The sequence below is a fragment of the Borostomias antarcticus genome (genome assembly GCF_949987555.1).
Source record: "Borostomias antarcticus genome assembly, chromosome: 17".
Taxonomy (NCBI): domain Eukaryota; kingdom Metazoa; phylum Chordata; class Actinopteri; order Stomiiformes; family Stomiidae; genus Borostomias; species Borostomias antarcticus.
This window is the reverse complement of record NC_140250.1, coordinates 24,255,894-24,269,978: the sequence shown is the minus strand read 5'-3', so window position 1 is coordinate 24,269,978 and position 14,085 is coordinate 24,255,894. Positions and strand designations below refer to the sequence as shown.

Below are 14,085 nucleotides of genomic sequence, written 5' to 3'. Positions count from 1 at the left end.
AAAAAAAAAGTATTATAATTTCATTTGAGGCGGAAAAAGGTTTGATGCAAATACGGTCATTATGTCCTTCCGGCTAGAGCGGAACGCTTCACAAAGTTCACGTAGCAGCTAGCTAGGTCAGGTGACTGTCAGCTTAAAGAAACACTTTAGTGCAGTTTGTATGCAGTTTATTATACATTCCAACCATTTTAATGTATTTTCTCTATTTGCTGGTTGCCCTGTGAGTCCATGTTAAGAATTAGGCCCCAAATAAAACTAAGAAAGATAGAAATAATATTCAACGTGAAGCTAATGTTAAGAACTTCATGTTAAGCTGAAATAAAACTTGGAAAGCTCCAAGTGAAGTTGACTGTTGTATTTGAAGGCATGATTCAACTGATTTCCCTGATAAAGTGTTAAAAAACAACAATAAATCATAATATTGCAATACAGAATCGCAATTTCCGGAAAAATCGCAATATATATGGAATCAAGACCCAAGTATCGGGATTGTATCAAATCGAGAGGTCCCTGCCAATTCCCATCCCTACTTGATGGGCTATAGTTTCATCACTGTATCATCAGTCTCTCAGGGAGAGAATTTGTCTTGTTGGTTTATTGTTAATATATCGTGAATTAACCCTTTTAACCCTGTAGAGTGAGAACATTCCAAATATTGATTAGATTTTCCATATAATACTAGAAAGCGTTTCTCAGCTTTCCGGAAGTGTTGGATTTAAAAAAAAAAAGAAGAAAAAAAAGAAGATATTTTTACAATTTTGCCGGTGACGTGGTCGTATTCAAATGGTTAACTATTATAAATGCTTTATAATGTGGGAGTTATAAAGTGCGACCCTATTACCAATGTATGTACAATGATGATGGTCACTTTTTAGGCTATTAACAATGGCCTCCGTCGTGAGGGTGGGGGTGGTAGCTCTTCAACATCAAGCAAAGGTTATTGGAATGAGTGGTTTAATGCACTTCAAGTGTCTTGGCAGCCTGAGTGCTCTGGCTCGGCGTAGGAGAACGCTCTACCCAGGCATGTTGTCACACCCACTTTTCCCTCTGTCCGCTTTCCCAGGGTTTTGAGACTGAGCCATTAACAGATGGCGGTCTCGCAAAAAAGCTATGAAATCAAAAAGACAAACCCGTTTGTCTACGTCCAAAACATTTAATGAGGACTGAGACCACCAGCCAACTGCCTCCTGTAAATTGTCTCTTCTCTTGGTCCACGGCCGCCTACACAATGGAGCCCCAGTGGATGAGGTAGTTGGAATAAGTTGGTTTAAAGAGGGAGGAGGTCTGGTGATGGGGCCGTCAGAGAACCCTTATGTCCCTCAGAAAAACTCCATGACCCTAAACTTTAGACTACCCGCTACTGCAGGACAAAAATAAGAATTCTTTGTCATACAGCATGACTCAAACACGTGTCTATTAATGGGCGACACAAGGAACATACACACACACACACACACGCGCATCAGGGTCACCAATGGAATGCTTCTGCTCTTAATCCATTCTGCTTGTCCTTCTCCCAAGGGCAGCTGGGAGCAGACCAAAGTTCTCCTGTCTGTCCACGTCAAGGACGGACAGTAGGGCTGGGTTTTAAAAATGTATTAATCGATTCTGAATCAAATGGTTCAGAATCGATTCATGAATCCCAAAATCGATCTTTTATTTATTTAATGAATGAATGAATAAATGAAGGAATGAATAGTTCATTAATTCATTCAATGATTCATTCATTCATGGAAATCAGTATTGATACCCAGCAGTAGTATTGATGTGTTGCATAACTTGGCAGTCATGTGATTAAGGTTACAGCTAAAACAAAACAAAACAGGGTTTTAGTAACACTAACCGAATCGATATTGAATCGAATTGAATCGTGATAATCGATTCTGAACCTTGTGAATCGGAATCGAAACGATTCTTGAAATTCAAATCGATACCCAGCCCTAATGGACAGCGTTGGCGATCTGTTGTTCCGCACGTTTTTCAATTGAAATTCAAGCGAAATTAGCATTTGATTTCAAAGTTTGACATTCACAAGCAGGTTCGCAATTCTTCTCCCAGTATTTTTGTCTCCACTCCTGCACACTCTTGTTCAGTTAATAGAGTTGCCTGCGCTCTCTCGTCTGTGTGATTATATTTAGATTAAAGAAAATGTTGACTAATCAGTTAGAGCCAAGCCATTCGTTAATTTGAATCGTTGAACAAAAGGCAGGTTATTGAAGAAGTGAGCTTGCTTAAACACCGCAGCACTGTTACATTACAGCTGGGATGTAGCAAATGCAATGGCTTAAATATTGGGTAACGTTCAGCGTGATTATTCACTTTCATGTGCAGATCAAGTGTTTACACTGTGTGATGTCGCCAGACACCTGCTTGTTCAAAAAACTGAAGTTGATAATCCATCCAGACCCTTATCTATCCCATCCAAGCTAATTTTATACTTATAGAAAGTCTGTATTTTGGCCACGCAGTGACACACATTGCACACAGTGACTGCGACGTGGCACAACACACACACATGCAACTTCAGGCGTCGCCGGTGGAAATTGTTCCCTACATTTTTCCATCCAAGCCATCGTCCTCCAGGGGCAGCCAGGAGCAGTGGGCAGCCATCGTTCATGGCGCCCGGGGACCAAGTCCAAGTGCTCAGTCCAGGTCCTGGTCAGGGACCGGAATGAAGAGCATCTGTTCTTTGGCATGTCTTTTGGGTCAATACAGGTTCTTTGGGAGGAAACCCTTGTGAACGTGGGGAGAACTCCGCACAGAAAGGCCCGGAGATTGAGACAACAGCACTGGGTACTGCGCCACAGGTTAAGTGTCAAAGCTGCGCCATGGCAACACTGCGATCCTGTTATTCAGCGCAACTGTCCGTTCCCACGCCTCGCTCTTGAAATTAATGATTTTACAGAAAACTGAAATGAGACTTGCTTGTTATTCGTTTTAAATCAATGGATCAAACCATTTACTAAACAAAAAGGCCAGTTATTAAAGTATTGAGACTTTTTATTAGAACAATATAGCCTGTGTGTGTTGTGGTGGCCGCACAGTCAAGTTATTTTCTAATTCCATTTTTCCCTGTAAATACATCATGTAAAAACAACAGATGTCTATGCCCACGCATTAGAAAGGCTATTTCCAGTGTCTGTTGTGTTGGTAAATATCAGCATAGCCTACTTGAAATGACTCACAGCAATAGCCTACCATGAAATGCCAAAAATCAGGGGCTTTCACGGATATCAAATATGATCTGATAATAAGCTATTTTAACAAATAAACAATTGACAAGCACACACATTTGCATAACACTATAAATAATTAATAGTACTTAATATAAGCAAAACGGAATAATAATTAGTTTTATTTTTGTGCCTCTGGCAAGGGAAGTCCATTTCTAGCGTCTGTTTATGAAAACAAAATTGTCTGTGCATAGATCAAAATATAGCCTACATGCTGCAGAAAATAGGCATTCTCTCTATTCCTGAAAATATTCTTGACTCTTACAATAGGAAACAACGTGGCAAATTGCGTTAAACGAAGGCACATTGTGTTATTAAAGTCTATATAGTTTTTCAGCATGAGGTAGGCTACTGAATGCTGCAGGTAGCAATTATTCCCATCCAACAAGACTATCCAACGTTCATTTGATATGAACTCAATGTTGGAATGGCCGGATTAACACATCTACAAACGATTAAAGGTATTAACGCTCCCTATTAACTATGAAAGGCATTTCATTTTTTTCATTTCATTTTTGCATTTCATAGGCTATATCAATGGCATTAACACATTTAAAGTAGTATTTACATGACAATATGACCGATTATAAGCTATCCAATGTGTATCCAATGTCTGTCCAACGTGCCAAGCAATAAAACTGAATTGTGACAATAGCCTGGCGCGGCTCTGTAATGGCGTCCATCGCGGGAATAACTTGGACGTGGCAATAGCCTGGCGCGGCTTTGGGGGGGGGGGGCGCACGTGAGCGATTTTGGGGTTTAGTGCCTTGCTCAAGGGCACTTCGGCACAACGCCGGGAGATGGGATCGATCCGGGGACCCCTGCGATCCCCAGCCGGCCGCTCTACCTCCCGAGCCCCTGACCACTCCCCCTGTTTTGGGGTGGAACACTTGGACTATCAGTCTCCACATGTTGGGCAAAGGTAGTTCCTCGGGCAGGTTCACCCGCAGGGAAGGGCGAGTGAATAACTGAATGGGGAACAGCAGCGTTCTGCAAATCACTGCACTTTTTCCCTCCCCAGTCGTAACAAAGGAAACCAGAGTGGCCCCGTCACTCGAGCAATAGCTGGGAAAAAGAGGGAGGCGGGAAAAAAAAATCATCTGTCAAATAATTATAGCTTGTCCTACGATTTCACAGTGCAGTTATCTTTTTCTTTCATATACACACACACACACACACACACACACACACACACACACAAAAAGACCCAGCATTCAGCTTGGGAACACCTGGCACAGGGCTTGTGAGACAACACTTCCAAATCGCTTGTCCAATTCATTTGCATGATAAAGGAAGTGTAATGGCAGTGCTTACTAATTAAGTCTCGAATTGCAATTTGCTCTCAGGAAGGAGGAAAAAATGGGGGTGGCAAATGCATTTATTTACATTTTTCCCCACGGACACACCGATTCCTGCACATTCTCAGAGAGAGAGAGAGAGAGGGAGAGAGGGAGAGAGAGATAGAGACAGAGTGAGAGAGAGAGAGAGAGAGAGAGAGAGAGAGAGAGAGAGAGAGGGGGGAAAAAGACCCTAATGAGGTCCCTTGGGGTGTAGGGAGAGCCTGCTCCTCTATGGTGGGGAACGTGACAAGAGCTCCTGTGGACACGGTTCCCTCCTCATTAGGGGAGAGGCAGGTTCCACAGCTGCACATGCACTCCCGGCTCCGCATGTCACCGAGCTGTGACACTGTTCCTCTTCACTGTGACACCCTCGTACCGAGACGGAGGACGGGGGGTGTGGTGGGGGGGAACAGTGCGGAACATGTAATGCGCCCTGACAGCCAAACGTTAGCTTGCATTGGATTTCGCTCCAACTTGAGCCTAAGGATAATATTTGGTCTAAACTCGCAACATTGGTCGGGTCAATCGTGATGACAAACAACCCCAACAAAGAAGCAGAAGTCATGGGTAAAAGTCATTAAACCATGACATATGCGCTAGCAGAACACAGGTCTGTGGCGAACCCTGCTGCTCAAATAGCGACCTCCACGGTACCAACCACAGCTATTGATCTGAAAATCACTCTCTCCCATGGGCTTTTCATAGGACACCGTGTTACTTAGCAACCACCATGTGCTGTTTCCCCCAGGTCCGGTAGAGCAATGCCCTAAAATGAATATGTGACTCCAGACAGTGTCCTCTGCCCACCCTAGACTTCATAAACAAATGCAGCATATTAATGTGGCAGGAGACAGGTCACTGCTCACAGCTATTGATTCCCAACGCGGTGTGCGCTGCGCACCCCGGCTGGCATCTTCAAACACAAGGGAGGCGGGGCTGCTGTGTGTGTGTGTGTGTGTGTGTAGAGTACCAGCCGCCTCCCTTACACAGCAGATTAAGGTTATAGTTTCCAGTCCTTAACTCCCTCAAGACGTTGACCTTTCTGCCAACAGGTACGGAGCACAGAGCATCGGAAGAAAGGTCAGACGTGTTTGCAAAGGGATATTAGCCCCTTATAAAGGACCGGGCATATTGCATCACTCCCTCTGAGTGGGGGGAAATCAAAGGGAGAAAGGGAAAGTAGTGCTAATTAGAAACACATGGAAGAGATCCATAGCAATTAGAGAGGAGCTCCTCGGCTGTGAACTTCTACCTGCAACAATGGCTGCGCTGCGCACGGCACAGGGATGAGCACTTGACACAACTGCTAGCGGTTCTCTCACTCCTCTCGCTCCCAACGCGCCGGCGATGCTGAAGAAGATGCAGGTGCGGGATGGATCATTTCTGCAGGGCGGGGGCGGGGTAGCAGGGTTTCGCCAGGTGCGTATTCTAATTAGGTCAACTCTCGTCCTCTTGATCGACCTCTACCTTGATTCGACAGAGCCCGGAGGACCCCCTGCCTGGCTGGCAGACTGCACCAAGAAGGGGAGGGGCTACAGGGGGAGGCGGAGCACGGGGAGGGAAGTGGTATCATCCAAGCTGAGGCAAAGGACGGCAAAACAACAATACAACAGCATCTGCAGGGCTCTCGAGTGCGACCATTTTACCCGCATGTGCGACTAAAAATAGATGCGTGCGAACGAAAAAATCTAATATTTGCACGACTGGGGATTTATGCAGAAAAAAACATAACGCTGCCTCAGCTGTAGTATTCTGCTGTTTTGTTGCTGGTAATGCAACATTCAGCTCAACGAGCCAAATCTATCCTATTTAAGTCAGAGGCTGGACTTCGAGCCTCTACATCGAGAGGATCCGCGTGAACACTCCCGTCAGGGACGGATGAAGGGCATCACATTTTATTCAAAGCGACAAGATGAACAGGAAACCGAGGAGCCCAGTGCTACGGATGTGGACCTGGATGCATGTTAGCGATCGCTAGTCAAGCGTCAAGCAACACAACAAGGTGTGGCTTTGGCTGGCGCTAGCGTTGCTCCAGCTTTGCTAGACAGCGTCACCGCTTCCAGAGCAGGGAGAAGTAGGGAGCAGTTGGACTCTGTCAACATGGGTTTCCATCCAGTGCGATCAAGCCACATACTTCCATCCAAATAAATATCAAATCATGTATATTAATCCGTTTGCAAATACTAGGCAGGCACAAACAAGACTCCCAACTTTCTCATCTTCAGATATCCAGAAACTAACAGTGTAGAGCCTTGAACTGCTGCTGAATAGGAGCGCACAGTGGAAAGGGTTCATCTCCACCACGTCGTTCTGTGTTTCTAAGGCCTTCGTGTAATAGAGGTTGAAACTTTGCTTCCAGCTCTCCACCAGTGGTATAAATGTGTAACTTTGTCCAGGACATGCCCTCGTAGCATTGTAAATGATATCGACCCCCGGTTGTCGCAGGTTATTCCTTAATATTGTTGAAATTTAATTGGCTCCATGACCCTTTTTCTCATGACGGATGACTGGGAATTCTACGAGCATTCACAAGACACGAAAGACTGATGGGGCTGAGGGTGTAATGGTTTTAAAGCCTGCAGTCAGGTCACTGCAGGACCGAGTAGATAAAACTGCTGTCTGTTTGTCTGCCTGTCTCCGAGGAGAAGCCTGACAAATCTCAAGATTTCACATTGCAGAAGGGAAGGCAGGAGTTGTGATGGATGTCATATGAAAAAGCTGCAGGTAAACCAGGGATGAGGTCCCTATATATTAACGATCCCATATATATCCTTTGAAAGCCCTTTACATCGTTTGGCACTTATACATTATTAAAATCTGGAATTTTCTACCTATTATCAATCAATCAATCAATCAATCAAAGCTTTATTTGTATAGCGCATTTCATACCCAGAGGCAACACAATGCGCTTTACAGAGAACAAGGGAGGTGGGCATACGACCCACTCTCTACATATTCCAGAGGGAAGCAAAAAAACTAATTAGTAAGTATTATAGTTTTCCCCATAGTTGTATTATTAGGAATCCTCCGGATTTTATTAACCCTTTTTGTTCATTCTAAACGTCGCAAAAGAACGTAACTGAATTCACCAATCACCAATCATTACCATATCCCAGCCTTTATTTTAGTTGTACACATTCCACATTCTTTTAGCGCGAGCAACTGCATCTTCTATTGGAGGAAGCTAGCAAGCAATTTATAACGTAGCACATTATAAAGATGACTACTTAGGAAAAAAGTTAAGAAAAGTGCATTCTTTCCTGGCTGCCAGGCAGCGAACATGTCTTTGCATCACTTTCCGAATAAACAAAATAAGAGCTACGCATGGGGAACTGCAATGTTGTTGGCTGCACAGACCAGCACAAATTGCTAGGCTACATTGGCCCCAGCCTCAGAGGACAGAAGAGCTGAGTGGATAAAGTTTATTTTTGATGGCAATGTTACAGCTACAGTTGGGAAAAACCTATATGTGTGTGCTAATCACTTTGTGTCTGCTTCACCAGCCTGGGTTAGGGACTGGCCACAAAACCTTTTAACGGACGGAAAGCCACAACCAGTTCCGGAGTGGGGCGTGGGGAACAGCACCTAATTTGCATTTAAAGCTACAGACACAGAAACAGCCTGTCGAGAACAGAAATGAAACAGAGAGGTATAGAGATGTGCTAGAATGCTTAGGCCGAGTGGTATTTTTAGCAAAAATATTCAAATACATGTTTTCGGGTCCTCAGAGACCTATACTTGAAAAGGAATATAATATGGGACCTTTAATGTACATAAGGCTTAAGAATTCAGTTCTGTGGTCATATTTCCATAGACAGAGAAAGGGAGAGGCAGACAGAGACAGAGAGAGACAGACAGACAGACAGACAGACAGACAGACAGACAGAGACAGACAGACAGACAGACAGACAGACAGAGACAGACAGAGAGAGAGAGAGAAAGACAGAGAGAGAGAGAAAGAGAGAGAAAGACAGAGAGAGAGATGAAAAAGCAAGATGAGATGAAACATCAACTCTGAAAGAGTGATGGCAGAAAGCCTTTGAGGCTGGAGCAGAGAATCAGACAAGGGAGGCAAGTAACCTAAGCTTATATACTTTTTAATATGCAAATGGTTGCCAATAGGGAGATAAAGTGAAGGGGAAAGTGGCAACTGCGATAGCAAAAAGATGCTTCTCAAAGAAAATAACCATGGAAAAATATAATGGCTGTCATGAGTCATATGATACGAGTAAAAAGGTCATAGAAATGTCCTCAATTGCAAGTGGGCACCAGCTCCATCTTTCTTTCCCTCTGCAATGCACCAGCTCCCGTAGGACCCAAAAGTTTCAGGAGAGACCATGCCAACTTAAAACTGCCCCAGAAACAACACTGCAGAATTGTAACACTTTCACACACTACAATAGGCCACCACTAGGGCCATATTATGCCTTTTTTTAACAAAGGGATGGTTCAAATGACATTTTTCTTGACTTCAGGTCAGTCACATCAAAACAAATAGCAATCATGCACGATAGGCTCCTGCAAACTGATAGTAGCTAGGGAAGCCTGCACGGACAGCGACGCATGAGCTGCAGGAGAGCTGGGAAAATGTCCCCGTCGAAGACTTCATACCTCAAATTGATTGCGGTCAAATGTTACCAGCTTACCAAATGTTGGAAAATGTAAACTAGGGTAGGTAGGACACTAGCTAACGTTGGCTGGGAACCACAGCTATCTAGGCTAGCAGAAACTAGCCAGGTTGAAATCTCCTACTTGGCAAGCTGGCTGATAAACTTCAGAAACGTATCATCTGAGGGCGCAATTTGAAATGAACCGACCGGTGCAGCATGCTCAAAGAAAGAAACTACATTTAAAAATGGATCATAAAAAACTACCTATAAAGACCAAGTGTGTACTGGATAAACCTGTCAAGGATTCAGAGAGACCCTCTCAACAACGCTCAGAGACCAGACACTACAGCTCAGCTGTCCAGAAGAACACTTAGAATTGGGGAGAGAGCCAGAAAGATCCTGCTGGATTTGGGCCCAAGGAGCCCAGGGAGCTCCATCCTCCTCCAGCAGCCTCCTCATCGCACGACAGGAGGAATTCTCATTTATCTGCAACACCCCTGTGATTCACAAGGCACCACAGGTACCCAAAGGGCAGCTCGCAAACACATAAGTCTTGACTAGCAGGGAGGGGGGGGGGACTTTTGCATCGCAGCCAGGTAAGCTATTCCATTCATCACAGCCACTCCTTGCTGCTCTGCAACGTCACCAATTCCCATTTTTCAAAACAGGATGATTGGGGATGAGAGGAAAAGTGAAATGCCTGGCCAGGTGAAACAGACAATCACATAACAAAACACTTGAGAGAACGAAGCGTGAAAAACGTAGACCTATTTACACGTTCTAAAATCAAGGGAAGGGTGCATTCCAGGTGTGTGCGTGCGTGCGTGTGTCTGTATCAGTGTGTGTAGTCTGTTTGTTTGTTTGTGTGTGTGTGTGTTTGTGTGTGTGTGTGTGTGTGTGTGCATGCATTAGCATTACGTGTGAGTGTTTTAAGTGTGTGTGAGGAGGGGTTGTGCTGTTTGCAAACTAAGTGTGAGGCAGGCAGGCGGTGCTACCCTGGAGAGAGCCTCCTGGGGCCTGGTTGTAGCAGACAGGCGTTTGTTCACCTTACCTCGGAGCTCATGAATCACCTGAGCACCATTAATATTCCCCTGACAGATACAGGCCACAAGGAAAAAAAAAAAGACCACTGCCAAACAATACTGAGACCCAGATTAGCAGTAATGAGATTAGACGGTCTGAAAACCCAGAGCTGGAGAACATTACCGGGACGTCTTAACCGGAGGGAGGTAAAGCATCAGTAGCAGTGTGGTGTTGGTTGTTTCTACCCGGCGACAGGCCTAACAGTGGAGCCTCTGGAAGCGATAAGGCACAGCGTGCGGCAGTGCTTAGTCCGGCCCCATTTACCACCCGAGAGCAGACTTGCGCTTGTTTGAACACCTTGTCTTGGTGGAGTGCTTCACAAATTGGCTTAATGCCCTCGAGTAAATGGGTGTCCCGATGGATTAGTGAGCCTGGCCTCTCAACCCTCGAAGACAGGGAGCAACAGTCCGGCACTTAGTCTGTGTGATGCTGTTACAGAGAACCTCACGTGTTTTGTAGCTATTATGAACCACTCAAAGCAGACAGGTATCTGAACACAGTAGTGCTACGCAGCCCAGCAGGAGACTCATAACTGTAATGCAGTTGCTGGGGCTGATGTCACTTAAGTCTGAAAGAAGAGCAGGACCTTCCCAGATGATCAACTATTGCTTTGAGAACAAGTGTTGTGCTGTTATCCATCATGCGAGACTGTCAGTGAGATGAGAAAAGGAAAAGCAGGTAACTTCCCTTGCCAACACACCTCTTACCTCAGTGAATTCCTGCCACACTAATAGATGATTGGACAGTGAATCAGTTACCTTACACTATTTAATTTCATAAAGAACCCCCATATAGCTTTGGTGTAAATCAAAGTACCCCTACGGGAATTATTAAAGTATCTTATCTTATTTATCTTATAATGGCCATCAAAAACATCCAACCTAGCTTTATGACAGCAAAAGTGTCAAAAGTTGTAGGCTCTATAACGTACTGTAAATACCCAAGTTAATGAGATGTTCCTATACATTAGCTAAATTACAGTATGACATGATGAAGAAAGGCTAAGGAAAATGCTGCATGTGTGGCCGGGACTTAAGGCCTGAAAGTTAACCTGCGTGATGCTGCAGTATACATTTTGTACAGGTCAGATAAAAGCCTATCAATTAACAATCAATGTAGTTGAAATGAATCTGGTTCAAAATACATGCAAATCTGCGAGAGACTCGAGTCGACACTTTAACTTGGCTAACTAGCAAAGAAATTACTCTGAGTCTGTATAAGTGTAATGTTCAACAGTCAATTCGCAGAGCACTACTATTTTTGAAATTGTAGGCCTACTTTACAATCGTTTATTAGAGAGAGACAGAGACAGAGAGAGAGACAGAGAGGGAGGGAGAGAGAGAGAGACAGAGAGAGACAGAGAGAGAGAGAGAGAGAGAGAGAGAGAGAGACAGAGACAGAGAGAGAGAGAGAGAGAGAGAGGTAGCCTGACTCGGGTTATAGAGATCATGCATGTAAACGCTAGCCGCCTGGCTACAACTGGGTCTATTCGTTACCCTTATTAAATCTGGTTACATCGGTCGGACTACACAAATCAAGATCAGTTTATTCGCCAATACTTTAGACATAAATATTATTAACAATGTATCTATCTGTTACTGCTAAGCCGGATGGTCTGTCATGAACAACGCACCCGGCTTACACTCTGGGAAATTGAACTATTTCAGCTACACCGCGGGGCGACCCGGGTTCACTAAACGAGAACCTTATACTCAGCGCCTGGCGAAATGATGGCAGGCCTCGCATGGTGCGACTATTTAGCCAGCTAGCTCTCGCCAGCGAAAACCTCGCATAGAAATTATGAAAGAAAGTTTTAAACTAGCAAAACTGCTAGTATAGTTTCAAAGAAAACGTCAGTCTAGTTGGGTTTCCACATGGTTAGCAGGCCACAAAACACTTCTCAGAAAAAACCTGCTTTGTTTTCATTCGGCTTGTTGGCTAGCCAGCTAGGTTCATTGCTAACTGGCTAGCAGGCCTATGCTAACCGGAGTAATATAATTCATTGCTTGATGCAGCTGGCTGCCTCGAATAGCTAGCTAGCTAGCTTAGCTTGCTAACATTAGCTAGCTAGCCAGCTAATTTAGCTGCGCAAATATGGTCAAACAATATTCACGTGAAACTGACATTTCGTACATTCATATACAGTCAAACTCTGCTTACCGTATGTGTTAGGTTGTGATATAAGTTATTGGTCTGCGGTGTAGCCTGGTTATATATTTAATATTCTATTTCCAGTCCAAATCGGCAACATGAGAGCTCAGCGCGGGGGGAGGCAGAGCGTCTGCAGTGGACGGGCAGGAGGGTGGGGGTGAACAGGGAAGCATCATGAATGTCATGTTCTCCTGTCCAATCGCTTTCACCTATCATGCCACAAAGGTGCCGAGAGGAGAAGAATCCAAACTAACGAAATTGTACCGTTTCTTGTCTAGGTTGTGCAGTAAGAGTGTTCAAATAGTTTCACAATTGGCCAAGTTAGGCTATAGTCTAGTAGGCTATGATGTTTTCACCAAAGTTATTTTTGTAAAACTGGTGGATAGGCTAATTTGGAGTGCACAGGTGAAAATATTTTATTGTTTAGCCTACTTTCTCACAACAGGCTACTTTTTATGGTCAACTTTTGGGACTTCCAAAGGACAGACTTTTCAACAGTCTGCCCCATCACCAGAGCTGCAGTCAGATAAGGCAACTATTTCCACTTTCTTTATGGTTGTTAGGTCTACAGGGCTGAATGAATCCCAGGGCAATTAAAGTGGCTTAGCTAGGGATGTCCGGTTTCCAGGGACCAAACCTGTGTACTGAAATCAATGCCTTGCGGGTGGAACAACTGTCGCTTTGTTAGGGGGGGTCAAGTAGTCAATTTACAGGACACCATGGTTGGTTCCACAGGGCTTCCCTGTAGGCCTCGGTTTGCCAGTAGCCTAAAGATCAGGTTAACCACCTGGGATATTGATTTGAACACACTGTTCTCACAGCTCATTTTCTCCAAGGCAATCTATTGCCCTTTGATCGATGCAGGTGGCTTTTTGAGTACATGGTATATAGTACATGGTATATACTAACTATCAATTTGTGCACAAAGACAAAGATAACTAAGAATTTGAGAAGTACCCTCCCTGGGAATCACATTCAGACAATGCTGCAAGCTGTTCAAGCCTCACCTTACCCTTAGTGGTACTTTGCACAAGTGAACTATCACCTTATGTTCTGATGCTCTCTTTCTTGTGCATTATCCATCTCACCTCTTGCTGCCAGCATCATTCGCTCTCTCTCATTCTCTCCCCCCCCCCTCTCTCTCTCTCATTCTCTCGTCCCCCCCCCCCCTCTCTCTCTCTCTCTCTCTCATTCTCTCTCTTGTTCTCCCCCCCCTCTCTCTCTCTCTCTCTTTCTCTAATGTCTGTCTATCGTTTGCTGCCATGCAGCATCCTGCCACTGTCAGATTCATCTATGTGGGGATTGCTTGTAAAACACAATGGCGACGTAGCATTGAATGGTCAGGCTCAGATAAGCAAATGCTCTCCCGCCCTTAAACTGATTGATATTTTTCAAGAGCCATGCAGCCACTGACGTGTATGCCTATACTCCTGTGAAAAGATGGGTGATCTACTGTACTGCCCTGTAATTTTTACATAACGCCTGTGTAGGAGGCCTGTGTTGATTATGAGGAGGGCCAGAACCCCATGCAGCAGAGATAATTCTTTTTTTGAGCTGTGGAGATGCGTAGGCAGCCACCCTCCAATCCTGGCTTGTTTTCAGTGGAAGGAACGAAGTGTTAAAATGAAATTATGCACAAACTCAAATAAACCTGTAACACAAAACAGA

The 14,085-nt window shown here is 44.6% G+C and overlaps 1 protein-coding gene across 1 annotated transcript in view; it reads right to left on the bottom strand.

The window, feature by feature from the left end:
* The window catches only part of LOC311320516 (R3H domain-containing protein 1-like), a 48,970-nt gene extending 36,444 nt beyond the window's left edge, over nt 1–12,526 (bottom strand). The window contains exon 1 of the mRNA XM_084452281.1: nt 12,427–12,526. The gene's annotated coding sequence lies outside the window, so the exon portion shown is untranslated. The remainder of the gene's footprint in view (nt 1–12,426) is intronic.
* Nucleotides 12,527–14,085: the final 1,559 nt, after the last annotated feature.